The 18,721-nt window shown below is 40.0% G+C and overlaps 1 protein-coding gene across 2 annotated transcripts in view; it reads left to right on the top strand.

Moving 5' to 3' along the window:
- NR6A1 (nuclear receptor subfamily 6 group A member 1) overlaps positions 1-18,721 on the top strand; it is a 198,585-nt gene that overhangs the window by 42,000 nt on the left and 137,864 nt on the right. The gene's annotated exons all lie outside the window — the stretch shown is intronic.

The raw sequence follows: 18,721 nt of genomic DNA, 5'->3' as shown, positions 1-18,721 counted from the left end.
CCCCTTCCTGTTTCTCTGATATCAAAAAATATATCCTCGGGTGATTATTTAAAAAATGATGACTAATATTTAATACACACTAAATGCTTCACATGCATTTTTGTTAAGCACTCCAAGAACTTGTTCACAAAGATACTATCCCTGTCTTACAGATGAGGACACTGAGGCCTGGAGAGGGTGAATGGCTCACCCCAGAGCCCATAGTGCAGAAGTGTCTCAGACTTCAGACCTGCTGTTCTAACTGATCTTTTATCCTCTCTCTAGGACTCTTGACTGTGACAAGTCACAACAGCTAATGAAAGAGTTTGAGACAGTATAATGACTTACAACATATACATTGGGGCTTTTTGGGTACAGAAGAATAAAGACTTTTTACTAAGTGTCATTTGGGCTCTTTTGCGTATCTTAGAATGATTTTGGACACAAAGTAGAACAATTCACTATGGGGTAGGTTCCCGAAGAGAGTTCTTCTGTGACTCAGGTTCAGAATTTATCCACTATTTATCCGAGTTCTTTCTTGAAAAAAATGAAATTAAGTTCACAAATGTCCTGTTTTCCCCTATGTTACCTTTCCTCCACAACATTCTGTTAGTGATTTAGGTATTCAGCACTTGTAACTGCTCCAAGAGCCTGCTTCTGAAACTGCCCCCGAATCTGCTGGATCAGGTCTCCTGAATGTGACCTTTTCCTGGGAAGATCTAACACTAGGCCTGGATTTCTGATAAGGATTCTTTTGAACAGGGTGGGGGGTGGCATGAGATCCAGAGCTTAGACTGTGCTCTCATCCCCTTGACCTCTGCCCCTGTTTCAGAGTTTATACTAACTTGGTAGGGACTCCCTATGGAGCCAAGAGTTTAGGGCTTGTTTACAATTGGTGAAGAGATAGTTGCATTCAGAAGTCATTGTTGGGACGGTGGGTAGTCATGGATCGCTGTCATTACCTTGGGCGGGGGTGGGGAATGAACATCTGGGTCTGGAGATCTGTAATGGATGACTAAGAAGGAATGAGGAGATACTCTGACCCTGGGGAGTCTGCTAAAACCTCTTCCTGTGGGAGCAGTCCTGCAGCAACATTTTGAGAGCAGAGAAAGATTTGTATACACCAGTGTTTCATTTTATTTTTAAAAAGACTGAAAGTGCTTGTTTAAATTCAGTATGGTAACAGAGGGGGATGTGTGAGAATTCTCTACCTTTTTTGATGTCCCACCAAAGAGAACATTTGCTGTGTTAGGTAAACTTACCAAGTCATGGAGGGAAGCTCTCGATTGTTACAGCCACGCCCCCTCTTCAAAGTTATGCTTAGTTTTACCGATTAGTGTTTTCTCTAAAAAGCCTTGCAGTGCTCTGTGTATGCTGAGGAGAGCACAGCATCTCGTCCTAAATGAGTGCTCACATGCTTTTTCCAGGTACGCTTTGGTCAGCCAGGCTCACGCTTTAGCTTCTGTACCTCAAGTTACATACTTTTTTTTTTGGTCCAGTATCTGTTGTAGATATGAATCTGAAAATAGAAAGATAAGCATCTTTTTTCTAAGGGTGCTATCACTGTGAACCAGAATTGAACAAATACATCCTTGGTTGGTAAGCACAGGAAAAGATAAGCTTCATGAATAATAAGATTCAAAGTGAAAAGATGTTTTATCTTTTTTACCCTAGCACAAGATTCCATGTGCCTAATGTAGTCTGGCCTATAGATGTATATTGTTTGGCTGCTCTTTTAAATAAAAGCATGTTAGTTGCCAACATTTAAAGCCTGCAAGAGTTTCATAAAAATTTGTGTTTCTGGTTTTGTGGATAAATTGGAAAAATCTAACACTGGGCTTGCGTGGCACCTCGTGGCTGGACCAGAGTAGTGGCTGTCCCCTTTAAGTGAGCATGCCCTCTCGGGTTCGTCACAGACCCGTGTGGCAGCCTTCGTGCATTTATGTTTCCTGCCAGCCTTACTAGGCATTCGAGTTTTCAGCTCCCACGTTGAAGAATGAAGCGCAAATGAAGGTGTGGGGAAGTGGGAACTCTTCCACGTGTAGTCTAAGAGTATCTGTTAAAACCGGAAGTGTGCACACTTATTTTTGCAGATTTAGCAGTTCACAAATATTCCTAGATATTCATGTGTTCATGTGTGTTTATCTTACAAGAAATCACAAGTGTGCAAAATGCATACTCACACATACTCCTTTCAGCATTTATAATAGTAAAAATAAATGGGAAACAGCTCATAAGTTGAATAGATAGGGGCCTAGTTAAACGGGCTGTGGTTACCCATGCAGTGGGAGTACTATGGAAACATTAAGGAGAAGGCAGGTTTTAGTTTGGAAGAGGATACGCTGAGTTGTTTATTAGCAGTATCTTTGGGCAAATGGGATCATAGGGTCATTTTCATTATTTCTATGTTTTATTTTTTTAATGAGGCTTTGTATTAAGAAAAAGATACAGTATGTTTAAAAAAGAAATCTGTGGTTCTCATTTCAACTACCAATTTTCCAAGGCAGTTCTGCCAAATTGAGTCAGCTGGGCTCCAGCTTCCCACTTAGATCAAGATTTTACATTCAGCCCTGGCTGGCATAGCTCAGTGGATTGATCGCAGGTTCGATTCCCAGTCAGGGCACATGCCTGGGTTGCAGGCCATGGCCCCCAGCAACCGCACATTGACGTTTCTCTCTCTCTCTCTCTTTCTCCCTCCCTTCCCTCTCTAAAAATAAATAAATAAAATCTTTAAAAAAAATCAATGGGATAGTAATAATACAAAAAAAAGATTTTACATTCAGAATTCTCTTACCTTGAGATTACTCTAAGGAAGAGGAATCAGTGTCTTCAAGTAGCAGGAAGCATCTTGCAGCCCAAGAGCATGGTAGAAGCCTAGAGTAGTATTTTTTGGCTTCTGCTGGCAGCTGTGCCTCCATTCACCCATCAGGCTATTAGGATTGGCCTCCTTTTTAGTGTCAGGCTTGACACTAAGGCGCTATTAAGAATGAAGGGAGCCTTAGTAGCTTCTCATGTGAATCGTGCTCTCCTGGCAGTTGCGGGGTTGTTACATCCCTGAAAGTGACCCTGCTGGAAGACAGCATGGTGCGGTGGAAGAACCAGGGCGAGTTTGCATCCTCGCCGCTTCCTTGCTGAGTGACCATGGGCAACCTATAAAGCTCAGTTTCTTCATCTATTAAACAACAGGAGTTATGTTAGGGGTTGTTTTTAAAAATAAATGAGATAATGGATGTGAATTGCCCAGCACTTAGCTGTTCTAGCCATTCCTTCCTGTTTCTCCTTTGCTGAAATACATGACAAAGGGTTTCTTTTTTGTTAATATTTAGTGAGCATTCACTATGCTAATGGTTTTGAAACATCTCATTTATTCTCTGTGCTAGCTCTATGAGGTTCTCAACTCTTGTTCTCCCCGCTTTACAGATGAGGAGCTTACAGTTTAACGCTTGGCTAAGGTCACACAGCTGGTAAGTTGCAGAGCGGGAGCCTGTGGTTCAAAAGCCAATGTACCTTTTACCTTTTAAAATAGTGGTATGATTTACATACTTTGAAATGCACAGATAGTTCAAGTAGTTTTCACAAAAGTACTTATCCTTGTAATTCCTGTTCCATCAAGGTACAGAACATTGCCATCCCTTCAGAAAATTCCCTTACGCCTTTTCTCAGTTGATCCCACTCTTCTACCCCAAGAAGCAATAGTTTCTGATTTCTGTCTTGATAGATTCGTTTTGCCTGTTCTAAAGTGTTATATAAGTAGAATCTTGCAACATGTGCTGTTTTGTGTTCAGCATTTTTTTAGCATGATGTTTGAGACTCATCCATGTTGTAGGTTTTAATATTTTTATTTTTTTAAATTTCTGAGTAGTATTCCACTAACAGTATCACAGCTTATTCACCTGTTAACACCTGGGCTGTTTCTAATTTTTGCTATGAAGAATAAAGTAGCTATGAAAGTTGTACAAGGTTTCTTGGATGTTTTGTTTTTCTTAGACATGTATCCAGGAATTACTGGGTTATATGGTAGATGTATGTTAAACTTTTTGTTGACTTGCTGAATTACTTACACATTTCACAGTTCCAGTAGTGTGCGAGTTCCGGTTCCATATCCTTGTAGACATTGTGTGTTGTCAACTGGTAAGTTTCAGTCGTTCTAGTGAGCAGTGTAACGGGACTCATGTGGGTGTTTTATTTTCAATTTAATCCTCACCCGAGTATATGTTTATTGATTTTTAGAGAGAGAGAGAGAAACTTCGATGTGAGAGAGAACCATCTTTCAGTTGCCTTCCGTATGTGCCCTGACCAGGGATCGAACCTGTAACCTGTTGGTGTATGGGATGATGTTCCAAGCAACTGAGCCACCTGGCCAGGGTGGGACTGATGTGGTTTAGTTTGCCTTTACTTGATGACTAATTATGTTGATCACTTTTTAATGCCCTTATTGGTCATGTATACATCATCTTTTAGAAGTGTCTATTCAGAGTCTTGACAATTAAAAAAATCAGGTTCTTTGTCCTATTATAAAGTTGTGGGTATTGTTTATTACAAGTCCTTCCTCAGAAGTATGTATTGAGAGTATTTTCTTCTAATCAGAGTCTTTCCATTCTGCTTTATTAATTTTTAAAAAATATATTTTAATTGATTATGTTATTACAGTTGTCCCAATTTTCCCCCTGTACCCCCTTCCTTTCACCCTCGTCCCTCCAGAAGTCCCCTCCTTAGTTCATATCCATGGGTTGTGCATATAAATTCTTTGGCTTCTTCATTTCCTATACTGTTCTTCACACAGCTCCTCCTATTTTGTTACCTACTGATTATGGATTTTTAAAAAAGATTTTATTTATTTTTAGAGAGAGGGGAAAGGAGGGAGAAAGGCAGGGAGAAGAATCCACATCAATGTGTGGTTGCCACTTGCACGCTCCCTACTGGGGGCCTGGCCTGCATGCAACACAGGCATGTGCTCTGACTGGGAATCGAACCAATGATGCTTTGGTTTGCAGGCTGGCACTCAACCCACTAAGCCACACCAGCCAGGGCCCAATTATGCTTCTTAATCCCTACACCTTTTCCTACATTCTTCTTTTCCCCCCTCCCAGCTGATAACCCTCCAAATGATCTTCATATCTATGATTCTATTCCTGTTCTGGTAGTTTGCTTAGTTTTTTTTTTTTTTTTTTTTAGTTTCAGTTGTTGATAGTTGTGAGTTTGTTGTCATTTTTAATGTGCATAGTTTTGACCCTCTTTTTCTTAAATAAGTCCCTTTACCATTTCATATAATAATGGCTTGGTGATGATGAACTCCTTTAGCTTTACCTTGTCTGGGAAGCACTTAATCTGCCGTTTCATTCTAAATGGTAGCTTTGCTGGATAGAGTCATCTGGGTTGGAGGTCCTTGCCTTTCATCACTTGGAATACTTTTTTCCAGTCCCTTCTTGCCTGCACAGTTTCTTTTGAGAAATCAGCTGATAGTCTTATGGAAACTCCTTTGTAGGTAACACTCTGCTTTTATCTTGCTGCTTTTAAGATTCTTTATCTTTAAACTTCACCATTTTAATTATGATGTGTCTTTTTGGGTCCCGCTTGTTTGGGAGACTCTGTGCTTCTTGGACTTGCATGTCTAGTTCCTTCACCAAATTGGGGAAGTTTTCTTTCATTATTTTTTCAAATAGGTTTTCGATTTCTTGCCCTTCCTCTTCTCCTTCTGGCATCCCTATGATCTGGATGTTGGTGCATTTAAAGTTGTCCCAGAGGTTCCTAATCTATCCTTGTTTTTTTTAATTCTTTTTTCTTCCTGCTGTTCTGATTGAATGCTTTTTCCTTCCTTGTGTTCCAGACCATTGGTTTGATTCTTGGCTTCATCCTCTCCACTGTTGGTTCGCCTGTAGATTTTTCTTTATTTCACTTAATGTAACCATCATTTCTTCCCTCATGCTGTTGCTGTGCTCAATGAGTTCTTTGAGCATCCTAATCACTAGTATTTTGAACTCTGCATCTGACAGGTTGGTTATCTCCACTTTGTTTCGTTCTTTTTCTGGGGTTTTGTTTTGTTCTTTCATTTGGGTCATATTTCTTTGTCTCCTCAATTCAACAGCCTTCCTGTGTTTGTTTCTGTGTGTTAGGTAGAACTGCCTAAAACTCCCTATAAAAGGCATCTGTAAATTGTATGGGGTGGAGCCTTGGTTAATTGCCAGGGCAGGGCAACCCATCTCACTGTTTTGGGGCTCTGTGGGGGGAGAGGGCTCATAGAGGGAACAAGCTGCCTAGCTTCTGGAGGTTTTCCCAGCACTCTCCCTGTTTCCAGTTACTCCGCCCACGTCCTGTATGAGACTGGTGCCCTTCTAGCTGTTTCCCTGGTGGTGATTCCCAGAGCTGGTTTGCATACATTTTAAGTTCGTACAGGCCCTTTAAATGGACTCTCCGGAATATTTGGCAGGTTTGTTTTTTTTTTGCCACCCTATCCCCCACTGTTTTTTACAGCCAGAAGTTAGGGGATTTAACTTTCCAGGACTGGAACCCTGGGCTGTGCGGTCTGGCCAGGGGCTGGGATCACTCCTCCCAAGGTATCCCTCCCAATTTTTATTCACCACACGTGAATGTGGGTTTTCCTTTTCCACTGTTGCCAGCGCTGCCACTCTGTACCAGATTGTGTCTCCATGCAGCTCTGCTGCCTCTGCAAGTCCGCCCCTCCTACCGTCTGCACGGATGTGGCTTCTTTAAATCCTTGGTTGTCAGACTTCCATACAGCTCGATTTTCTGATGGTCCTGGTTGGTGGTGTTTTTTTTTTGTTTGTTTGTTTTTTCAATATTTTATTTATTTATTTTTAGAGAGGGAAGGGAGAGAGATAGAGAGAGAGAGAGAGAGAGAGAGAGAGAGACAGAGAAACTTCAATGTGCGGTTGCTGGGGGTTATGGCCTGCAGCCCAGGAATGTACCCTGGCTGGGAATCGAACCTGGGACACTTTGGTTCCCAGCCCGTGCTCAATCCACTGAGCTATGCCAGCCAGGGCTGTTTGGTGGTGTTTTGAGAAATAGTTGTGATTATCTCTGTGGTTGTGGGAGGAGGTGAACTCTGTCTACTTATGCCTCAGTCTTGACCGGAAAAGTCCTATTAATGTGTTGTTTGATTAGCAGAAGTTTTACGTGTTTATGAAGTCCAGTTTATTACTTTTTTCTTTTATGATCAGTGCTATTGGTGTCCTCCCTAAGAAATCTTGGCCTACCAGACTTTACAAAGGTATTCTTCTGTTTTCCACTAGGAAATTGATGATTTTAACTTGTTTTAAATTAATTTTTTGTGCGTGGTATGAGATAGGAATCAAAACCTTATGAATATTAATTTGTTTTGGCATCATTTTTTGAAAGTTTCAGTGTCCCAGGTTCGATTCCCAGCCAGGGTACATTCCTGGGTTGCAGGCCATAACCCCCAGCAACCGCACATTGATGTTTCTCTCTCTCTCTCTCTCTCTCTCTCTCTCTCTCTCTCTCTCTCTCTCTCTCTCTCCCTCCCTCCCTTCCCTCCCTAAAAGTTTCCTCACTGAATTTTTGATACACTTGCTAAAAAATAATTTGATCTTCATATGTGTGAGTCTGTAGACTCTGTATTCTCTTCCATTCATCTATTTAACTTTTCTCCAGTACCGAATGTTTTGAGTATTATAGCTTTGTAATAAATTTTGAGATCAGGTAGTGTTAGTTTTGCAACTCCATTCCATCTTTTCAAAGTTGTTTTGGCTATTTTAACTATTTTAGTGTTTTTTTTTTCATTTCTTTAAAAATTCTAGAATCAACTTGGCAATTTTTTTTAAAAAAGTGTGTAAAGATTTTGATTGGATTGCATTGATCCTATCAATTTGGGGAGAGTTGTCATTTTAGAATTGAGTCTTCTATGAATTCAGTGTTATTTTTCCACTTATTTAGAATTTCATTTATTCTCAGCCAATTTTTAAAAAAGATTTTATTTATTTTTAGACAGAGGGAAAGGGAGAAAGAGAGGGACAGAAACATCAATGTGTGGTTGCCTCTCACATGTCCCCCACTGGGGACCTGGCCTGTGGCCCAGGCATGTGTCCTGACTGGGAATCAAACCAGTGACCTTTGGTTTGCAGGCCAGCACTCAGTCCACTGAGTCACACCAGCCAGGGCTCAGCAATATTTTTAAATGATTAGTGTTGAGATCTTGTACATGTTTCTTTAAAATTGGCCCTGTGTATTATTATTTTTAATGCTATAGTGAATGATATTATTTACACTATATATTTTTTAATGACAAAACTTTTATTTTTTAATTGTGGCTAGTATGTGGGAATTGAGTTTATATTGTACAACATTGTCGTAGTTGTTTTCTAGATGTAGGGACTTTAAAAAAATAAATTTCTCTAGACTTTTTTGTATATCTGAATAAAGACAATTTTTTTGCTTCTTGCTTTTTGATGTTTATTTTTCTTATCTATTGCATTGGGTAAGATTTCAGTCCACTTGTAGATAAAAGTGGTGAGAGTGACATTCTTGTCTTGTTTTTGATCTTAAGTGTAAAGAGTTTACACTGTCAAGTATATTAGTTATAGGTTTTTTTTCTCTTCATTGGTTTTAAAAATTATGGTAGAATACATACGACATTTAGCATCCTAACCATTTTCAGGTGTACAGTTCAGTAGCATTAAGTGCCTTCACATTGTTGTACAGCCATCACCACCATCCACCCACAAAACTCTTTCCATTTTGCAAAACTGAGACTCTGTGCCCATTAAAAATATACCCCCAGCCCCCTAGCCTCTGACACCAGTATTCCACTTTCTATCTCTATGAATTTGACTACTTTAGATATCTCATATCAGCAGAATCACACAGTATTTATTCTTCTGTGCCTGGCTTCTTTCACAGCTTAGCATCAATGTTTTTGAGGTTCAGCCATGTTGTAGAATGGGTCAGAATTTCCTTCCTTTTAAGGCTAACATTCCATTGTATGTATATAGAAAATTTCGTCTGTCCATTCATCTGTTGACGGACACTTGGGTTGTTCATACCTTTTGGCTATTGTGATTAATACTACTATGAATATGTGTAGAAATATCTCTTCAAGTCTTTTTTTTTTTGGAACATGGGGTTGCTGTATTCTTTAAACTTTTTTTTTGTATTGATGTTAGAGAAAAAGAAAGGGGGAGAGGGAGGGAGGGGGAATGGGGGGATGGGGAGAGACAGAAACATCGATTTGTTGTTCCATTTACTTACTCATCTTACTTATTCATTGGTTGTATGTGCCCTGGCTGGTGATTGAACTCAAGTTTTTATTTTGAATTCTTTTGGTTATATTCCCAGAAATGCTGGATCATATGGTCATTGTAATTTTTTACCACTATACTCTTGTTCACAGTGGCTGGACCCTGGACCATTTTACATTCCTGCTAACAGTGCACAACTAACAGTGCACAGGGGTTCTAATTTTTATGCATTTTCATCAATACTTCTTTTGTTTCTTTTTTTTACTTTTTATTTTGAGAGGGAGTGGAAGGGAGGGAGAAAGAGAAGGAGAGAAACATCAATGTGTGGTTGCCTTGTGTGCGCCTGCCACCAGAGACCTGGCCCGCAACCCAGGCATGTGGCCTGACTGGGAATAGAACTGGCAGCCCTATGGTTTGCAGGCCGGTGCTCAGTCCATTGAACCACACCAGCCAGGCCTTTCTGTGTTTCTTCTGGTAGCTATCTTAACAGGTGTAAAGTGGTATCACATTGTAGTTTTGATTTGCATTTCTCTAATGAAAAAAGACATTAAACATCTTTTCATGTGCTTATTGGTCATTTGCATATTTTCTTTGGAGAAATGCTTGTTTTAAGTCTTTTGTCCATTTTTAAATCAGTCTTTTTTTTTTCTTTAGTTGTAATAGTTCTTCATATATTCTGGATATTAACCCCTTATCATATTTTTTATTTGAAAATACTTTCTGCCATTCCATGGATTGCCTTTCACTCTGTTGATTGTGTCTTTTTATACACAGAAGTTCTTAATTTTGATATAGTATAATTTACTTAGTTTTTCTTTTGTTACCTGGGCCTTTGGTGTCATATCTAAGAAATCATTACTAAATCCAGTGTCATGAAGCTTTTACTCTATGCTTTTCTACAAAGGTTTTATAGTATTAGGTTTTACATTTAGATTTTTGAAATATTTTGAGGTAATTTTTATATATATAGTGTAAGATAATATCCATATTCTATTTATTCTATGTATTTATTCTGTCAATATTCTGTCCACATTCTATTTATTTATTCTGTTGCATCTGAATATTCAACTTTTCATCAGTGTTGAAGATTGTCTTTTCCCCATTAAATGATATTGGCAACCTTGTTGAAAATCATTTACAATATATGTGAGGGTTTATTTCAGGGCTCTGTATCCTATTCTGTTTGTCTCTATGTCTGTCTTTATGCCAGTACCATACCATTTTGATTACAAAACCTTGTGTAGTATCTTTTGAAATCAGGAAGCTATGTGTTTTTTGTAGATTCCCTTTATCAGCTTGAGGGAGTTCTCTTGTATTTCTAGTTTGCTAATGGTTTTTTTTTTCTTATTATTGTGATTGGTGTCAGAATTTTAAAATACTACATCTGCATATATTTATATAGACTGTTAATATGGTGAATTACACTGACTGATTTTTGAAAATTGAACCAGTCTTGCAATCTAGGGATAAGCCTCATATGGTCATAATGTATTATCATTTTTTAAAACTGAACCAGCCTAGCAATCCTAGATTAAGTCTCATATGGTCATGATATATTATAATTTTTATATATTTCTAAATAAATTTGGTAATTTTTTGTGGATTTTTGTGATTATGTTCATGAAGAGTCAAAGCATATATTCTTTTTTCTCTTTTATTGAATTTATTTGGGTGACACTGCTTAACAAAATTATACAAGTTTTTGGTGCACAGTTCCACAATGTAACACCTGTATGCTGTATTGAGTGTTCACCACCTGAGTCTCCTTCCATCACCATTTATCTCCCCCAATACCCACCTCATCCTCTCTATACCCAAGCAATTACCTACCACGCTATTGTCCTTGTCAATAAGTTTTTTTCTTTTTTGCTTAATCACTTCAACCTCCTTAGCCCCCCAGCTGCCCCCAACAGCTGTCAGCCTGCTCTCTATGAGCATGTCTCTATTTTGCTTGTTAGTTCATTTTGTTCATTCGGTTCCCCATAGGAGTGAAATCGTATGGTGCTTCTCTTTCTCTCATTGGCTTTGTTCACTTCGCATAATGTTCTCCAGTTCTTTCCATGCTATCACAAAGGGTAAGATTTCCTTCTTTCTTATGGCTGGGTGGTGTCCATTGTGTAAATGTAGCACAGCTTTTTATTCACTTATCTGATGGACACTTGGGCTGCTTCCAAATCTTGGCAATTGTAAATAACTGTGCAATGAACATAGGGGTGCATATATTCTTTCAGATTAGTCTGTCGGGCTTCTTTGGATTTATTCCCCGAAGTACAATTGCTGGTTCATAAGGCAGTTTCATTTTTAATTTTTTGAGGTATCTCCATACTGCTTCCCACAGTGGCTGCACCAGTCTGCATTCCCCACCAACAGTGCACGAGGGTCCCCTTTCTCCACATCCTCGCCAGCACTTGTTGTTTGTTGATTTATTGATGATAGCCATTCTGACTGGTGTGAGGTGATACCTGGTTGTCATTTTAATTTGCATTTCTCTGATGATCAGGGACATTGAGCATCCTTTCCTATGTCTTCTGGCCATCTGTATGTCCTCTTTGGAGAAGTGTCCACTCAGGTTCTTTCCCCATTAATTGGATTGTTTGTTTTGAAGATAGATATTTTTAATATTGCGCTATTTTTATTTTTATTTTTAGAGAGGGAAGGGGGGGGAGAGAGAGAGAGACATCAGTGTGCAGGTTGCTGGGGGCTGTGGTCTGCAACCCAGGCATGTGCCCTGACTGGGAATCGAACCTGCGACACTTTGGTTCACAGCCCGCGCTCAATCCACTGAGCTATGGCCAGCCAGGGCCCGGATTGTTTTTTTGTTGTTGTTGTTGAGTTTTATAAGTTCTTTATAGATTTTGGATATTAAACCTTTATCAGATATATGGTTGGTAAATATGTTATCTCATTCTGTGGGTTGTCTTTTCATTTGTGATTGTTTCCTTTGCTGTGCAAAAACTTTTTAGTTTGATGTGGAACCTTTTGTTTGTTTTTTCTTTTGTTTCCCTTGCCTGAGGAGGTATGTCATAAAAATACTGCTACAAGGAATAGCTGAGATTTTACTGCCTATGTTTCCTCTAGGAATTTATGATTTCAAGTCTAACATTTAGATCTTTAATCCATTTTGGGGTTTTTTTGTACGTATCTGTCCAATTTTCCCCACACCATTTATTGAATAGACTATCTTAACCCCGCTGTGTGCCTTTGCCTCCTTTGTCAAATACTGACTGGCTATATAAAGGCATGAATTTATTTCTGGACTCTGTATTCTGTTCCATTGACCTGTATGTCTGGCTGTCGCATGAGGTAGGTAGGGTCACAGTCACCAGGTAGAGGTAAGTGGTTGTTCACCAGACTGACACAGGTTCACACTTGGTGCCAGTGCTGGGCCCTGAGGCCAGTCCCCAACTGCCCCTGGGGATACCGAGCCTAGCTGCCACCTGCTGGGTGCTCACACACCTTTGTATTGGGGTGGAGTCTCAGGGAGTCATCAGGGTGAGGCCAGCAGAATTTATCATGACCAAACAGACCAAGATTTGACTGTATGAAGGGATGGATCTGCTTTGGTTGGGCATGTGAGGAAAATGGCTCCTGTTCTAGCAAGCATGTATTTTTAACCTTCGTGCCATACTGCCTCCAAAAGATTTTTTAAATTCCTTATTTTGGACACCTATTTTCACTTTATTGGTGTTAACGAGTGTTAGGGGTTTTTTTTTGGTTTAGTCATAAACCAACTAACTGGTTTTCTGGGTAGCTTTAGAAGTTGTCCTTCTACTTCAAGCTTGAAGTCTCCATCTAGTGGTATCTTCTGGAAGTACAGACGTGAGAACCTGTGATTATGCATTGGCGTTCATTCTTATATCGTCCACTAGGTGGCAACAGGCACTAACCAAAGAGCCAAGAGCAAAAGAATCAGAAAACTAGAAGAAAACAATGTTTGTAAAACTCATAATTAAACAACAGATAACTAAGATTTTCTGAAGAATAACAGTGTTAGACTTCAACATGTGAGAGAAGGAATGAGCCTTTAGCTCTTTCTAAGAGCATGTATGAAAATGCTGATTAAAAATATATGAGAATTCACGTTGCTGCCTCCCTTTTGTTGCATTTCAAACTTGAGAATCTTGACTTACTCAGTGGCTATCCAGTTGCTTTTCTTTGACTGCAGGGGGGATGGAGGAGTGAGGTGATAGAGTTGGTCCCTGGTGCTAAGCGTTTGGGGCGTGGGGGCAAGAAGGATGTGCTCTCATGTCCAAGGGCTGAAATGTACTTCCAGGGAGACAGCTGGAAGACGACACTCCGTGCTGTCCCCTGGGTCTGAGATTCCTTTCCTTGGGGGTGGAGAAAGGAGCCTTTATGAATGCTGTAGTCTACAGTATGGATTGTCCTTATACAAACGGAAATTGGGAGAACAGAGATTTTCCTAGACAAGGAATTTTTTAAGATAACGACGAAGGTCAGTTAAGGGGATATGTAATTCTAAGAAGCCATGGGTAGAATTGTGGGGCTCTGAAAATTAAAAGATAATGGACGTGATAAGTTTGTAATATTTCCTGAAGTAGCTAAGAAGAGAAAAAGTTTGGGAGGATAACGGGACTAGAAGCAGAGTGTGACCTGGTGGCCCCTAAGCTAGTTGCTTGGTTGTGGCAGTGATGCCAACTTTTTTGACCACAGCTGACTTGGGCGGAATCCCATTACCTAGTTAACCTGCCTATTCCCACTTTCCAGTTGAAAATAATTCATTGGCAGTAGAGTATTACATACAAATAAATTCAGGGGAAGGATGATCAGTGTGCATTAGCAATTGTGGTATGGTTCATATTTGAAATGTGGCATACACATTTCAAAGTCTACTGGAAAATTTTAAAATAAATAAGAATACTGTTGAGGCAACATACCTATCATGATACACACATACATCAAACTAATTTGAAAATGATGCTGATTGAGCCATAATTGAAGATTAAAAAGCAAGAATAGCAACAATCGAAAGCTGCTATTAATTCCCCCAACAGTTATTGTGGAATTGTGAGAATTATAGACTTTAACTGATGTTATGTATGTATTTGTAGTAGGATATTTGCAATATTGCCATCCGTTCTGTAGTAACCAGTCTTCTTAATATAATACTAAAGAGTCTCATTAATTTTAGTTGAATTTCAGGATTAGGGTTAGATTTAGTTGATTTTTATTAGCAGTCAGTTAACAAGCTACTTACAGGGAGCCTTCACTCATAAACAGAAATAAATTGAACATCAGTCACTCATAAGATGGAGATGAATGTTGGGTTATGAATTCACCAGGATGATTCTTTACGTTTATACCTTGAGACTCTTAGGGCCAAAAGATTGGAGAGGAAGAAGAGAACGTGGAAAAATAGCTGCAGCCTAGTTACAAGGAGGCGCAGTGCAACAAGCTTTTGGAACTTAGGTGTGAAATAGAAAACGGGTGTTTTTATGATTTAAAAACAAAAAACCTTCCCATTCTGGGTATATGTGTATATGCTGACATGTTTATAATAATAGCTCTAATACTGTTGATAGAATTGCTACTCAGTGTGTGATCAGTTCTGTTGACAGGATGAATATTTATGTGAATCTAACACCAAATGGTTCTTCTAGGAATTGCTTTTCCTATGTTGAATGGAGTACATCTATGTAACTGAGAAGGAAATAAAATTCTTTATGTAAAGATTTTGTGCTGGGCCTTTTGTTGATTTGTTGTGTCTGGATTGTGCAGCATCTTGTCCAGAGTCCTATATAACGAAGTTGCAGTAAGCCAAGCCCTAAACATGATTTTTATCAAAATAATCTTAATTGTGAAATGTAATTGCTGTGCCTTTCTCTGTCTCTGAGAGGTTTTGTCAGACAAAAAATTAAAATGCCTTAATCACCTTTCCTAACAGTCATGATAATTTTGACCCTTAGTTATCTTTCACCAAAAATATATTACATTCTCTTCACTTAAGTTTGATAAATGTGAATTCCGACCAGTTAATTTCAACCTCTGACCTTTGTTTTCTCTTTTGAAACATCAGGATAAAAATATCACCAAACAAACAAATCTTATAAGCGACATTGGCAAATTAGTGGAGATGATCCTACAAATGCAGATGAAAAATCAGAGTCATTTTCAAAGCTTCAGAAATATGATGGGACCAGAAACAAATTTGGGAGCAGCAGATGCTGATTGAGAGTTGGCGTGGCTGCTCACAAGTTAGTGGTATGGTGCTGTCGTGTGGAAAGAACACCAGCCAGCAGGACGTCCTGTTGCTTAGTGTTCTTGACATGCTTGGTGCCACCATATCCTGAACATTAGTGATGTGATTATTACCTAAGAATTACAAGTTTAATCCAGGTAATACAGAAAAGAACTACCGTTAGTGGGATCTGCCATGTGTCAGATGCTCTGCCAACCACTTTATTCTCCTCTAATATAATCCCCATCACACCCTTAGCAAGTAGGTGGTGGTTCCCAGAGGGCAGCTAAGGCTAAAAGGTTAAGACTACTCTACTTCTCATTACCTGTTCATCATAGCCGAAGAAAACTTCAGAGCTTAGAGAATATGATCTAGTCTTAGGGGTTTATAAAGACACTCAGCATAGCCAGAAAAATGTGTGTTGAACACAAGGACCTGTATAGTGGAGGAGTGACTGGTTTAACTAGAGTGTAAGCGGAGTGACGCTGTTGCTTCTCTCTCCTTCTCTGGTGCCTCAACTTCATGTATTTGTTCTCCTTCAGATGGTTGTTCTTTGCTTCTCTGTCCATGATGGAAAATGGGTGCCCCTGCTGTGTCCTGCCTTAGCATGTCTTTCCAGCACCCATGCTTATCACAACTGACTGAAGCATTTGTGTTCAAGTCTTGTGTTCAAAAGGTTTTCAGTGCAGGAAAGGGTGTAAGCCTAGCATTGGTCAGATGTCAGGAGCTATGGCCCATTGACTACCTAGTAGAAGCTAGAGCTTCAGTCTAAGATGAATATGAATGGAGCAGACAAGTTGTTTTGATGATATCAATCAGGAAACAAGCAGGATGGAGGTTGTGGAAGCTCACCGATAAGTCTAGTATCTGACAGTGCACAAGGAGGGCAAATTTGGTTCATAAGCCAATGCTCAATCCATTGAGCCATGCCAGCCAAGGCTTAGTAGGGCAAATTTAAGGGCATGGTTATGTAGAATTACTTGCTGACTATGGGGTTGGGAGGATGGGGATTTAGCAAATGCACTGAGAATCCAGGCATTATATAATGCCTAAAGTTAGGCAAGTAGAAAAGATCTTTTGAAACTACCCAGGTGTTGACTGGGAGTATAAGCAGGAAGACTCCTAATTCTTGGGTATTTGGATTGTACTGCTCAGATGGGCAAGAGTAAGCCTGGGCTGGTGAGCAAGGGATCCATGGTAAACCCAGGCATGCTGATGGGCTTAATTGCAGTGTCCAGGGCCAGCTGAAGTGCTCAGTGTAGTTACTTGTGTAGGACCTATTTGAGTACCTGGTGACAAGACCTGAGACTGTCCGTGTACTCTTGCCTGAGCCACAGTTGGACTCGGGGACTGGTTCCTCAGTTTATACATACACAAAGAAGGCAGTAGGGGCTTCAATAGGTAGCACTTTTGGGGAAGTAGGAACTGAAACTAACTCTTTGATATTCAGAGTTTTGTATTGTTGCCTTTTGGAATTGAAAATAATTCCAGCATTCTAGAGTGACTTCAGTCCTTTGCCTTCCCTGGGAAGTTTTCCTCCTCAGTGTATTTTGGGGTCGAGGTGTATTTGTGCAGTTTAGATGTCATGACACTTGGGTCTAATCCTAGGAAAATAGATTTGATTACAGACTTGCTGTTGGGCTTCACCAAGTTTAGGATTTGATCATTTATGAGATTTGTAAAAACATACCTGAGGAAGAGATTCACTTTGGGCATGAATGAGTGAGAATATCAGTAAATTCTGTCCCCCCAAAGCAGCTGTAAAATTGGACAAAATCATCAAAAACAACCATAGGCTTATAACAAATTGAGAAGCATTTATTCATAAAAACCACTGAGTTTTGAATAAGGACACAAGTTGGTGATCCTGCCCAGGATTGATGCCATTTTTTCCCAGCTCTGATAGTATAGGAGTTCGGCCAGGGCGAGGTGGGCCATGGAAACCAGCAGCTTCACTGCTCCTGTGGAAAGGGCTCACTTGATTTGGAGTGTTGTCAGTTAAACGTGATGATCTTGGTGACACGTGAAGTAGGGAGAGCCAGCAACTTCGCTAGCCCCGTTACAGTCCTGTTTCCGACAAACCGTGGGGCAGCAGGCCGGACAGCACTCCAGCAGAGAGGTCTGGGAGGCGAGACAGCTGCAGGGAGCTTGATAATGTCTCCATCTATCCTGGGTTCACTGGAGGTTTTACGTACTCTAGTGTGAGCCCAAGCCACCTACACATCTCTGGGCAATGCCAAGGACATGTGGAAAGCCCAGCAGAAAATAACAACTATAGGAGACTTGAAAGTGTGACTCTGCTCCCCATCCCAACCACAGGTCAGTCAGCAGAGAGCAAAAAGGCTCAAGGTGGTCGAACTCCTCTGACCAACCAGTAAGCTGTGCAGACACGAGGGGTGACCTGGTAGAAGCCAGGCTTCAAAATAAAAACGAGGGCGGAGGGAACCCTGAGCCATCAGAAGCCACGCATTGCAGGAGAGACAGGTTTCACAGATTTAGTCCAGGCAAGTTAGTAAACAAAACAAACCAACAAACCACCAGTATCATAAACTTTAGTGGGCAAAAAATCAGAATCTAGAGTTGTTAACAGTGCATTATTTTAAATGTTCAGTATTTAACAAAATAATTAGAAGACATTTAGAGAAGCAAAGTGTGACCTGTACTCAGAAAAAATAAATCAGCCAGTAGCAACTACGTCTGAGTGGCCCCACGTGTTGGTGTGGCGCACAGAGACTTCACAGCAGCTGTTACAGACGTTGCAAAGAAATGAAGGGAGCTGTGTTCAGAGAATTAAGGAAACTGTGATGGCAGTGACTCAGTGAATAGGGAATCGCAATAAAGAAAGTACAAGAAAATAAAATGGAAGTGTTAGATTAAAAAGTATAATAACTGAAATGAAAAATTAATTAGGGGCTCCAAAACAGATTCAAGATGGAGAGAGAAAGAATTGTGAACTTGTAGATAGATCAGTAAAAATTATTTTTTATGAAGAACAGAGAAAAAAGACGGAAGAATAGTGAACTGAGCCTCTGAGCTCTGTGGGACAACGTCAAGTGTGTACATAAGGGCCCTGGCCGGCCTGCGAATCAAGGGGTCACCGGTTCAATACCCAGTCAGGGTACTCGCCTGGGTTGTGGGCCAGGTCCCCAGTAGGGGACATGTAAGAGGCAACCACACGTTGATGTTTCTCTTCCTCTCTTTCCCCTTCCCTTCCCCTGGCTAAAAACAAAAACGAATAAATAAAAGTGTGTACATAAGGATATACATGTATAAAAGGAGAGGAGTGAGAGAAAGGAGCAGAAAATATTACAAGAAATAATGGCCCCAAACTTCC

Source organism: Phyllostomus hastatus, unplaced genomic scaffold (genome assembly GCF_019186645.2).
Source record: "Phyllostomus hastatus isolate PE091 unplaced genomic scaffold, TTU_PhHast_1.1 phas_contig_495, whole genome shotgun sequence".
In the NCBI taxonomy this organism is placed as follows: Eukaryota; Metazoa; Chordata; class Mammalia; order Chiroptera; family Phyllostomidae; genus Phyllostomus; species Phyllostomus hastatus.
Note: the sequence above shows the minus strand (reverse complement) of the source record. Positions and strands in the feature narration are given on the sequence as shown.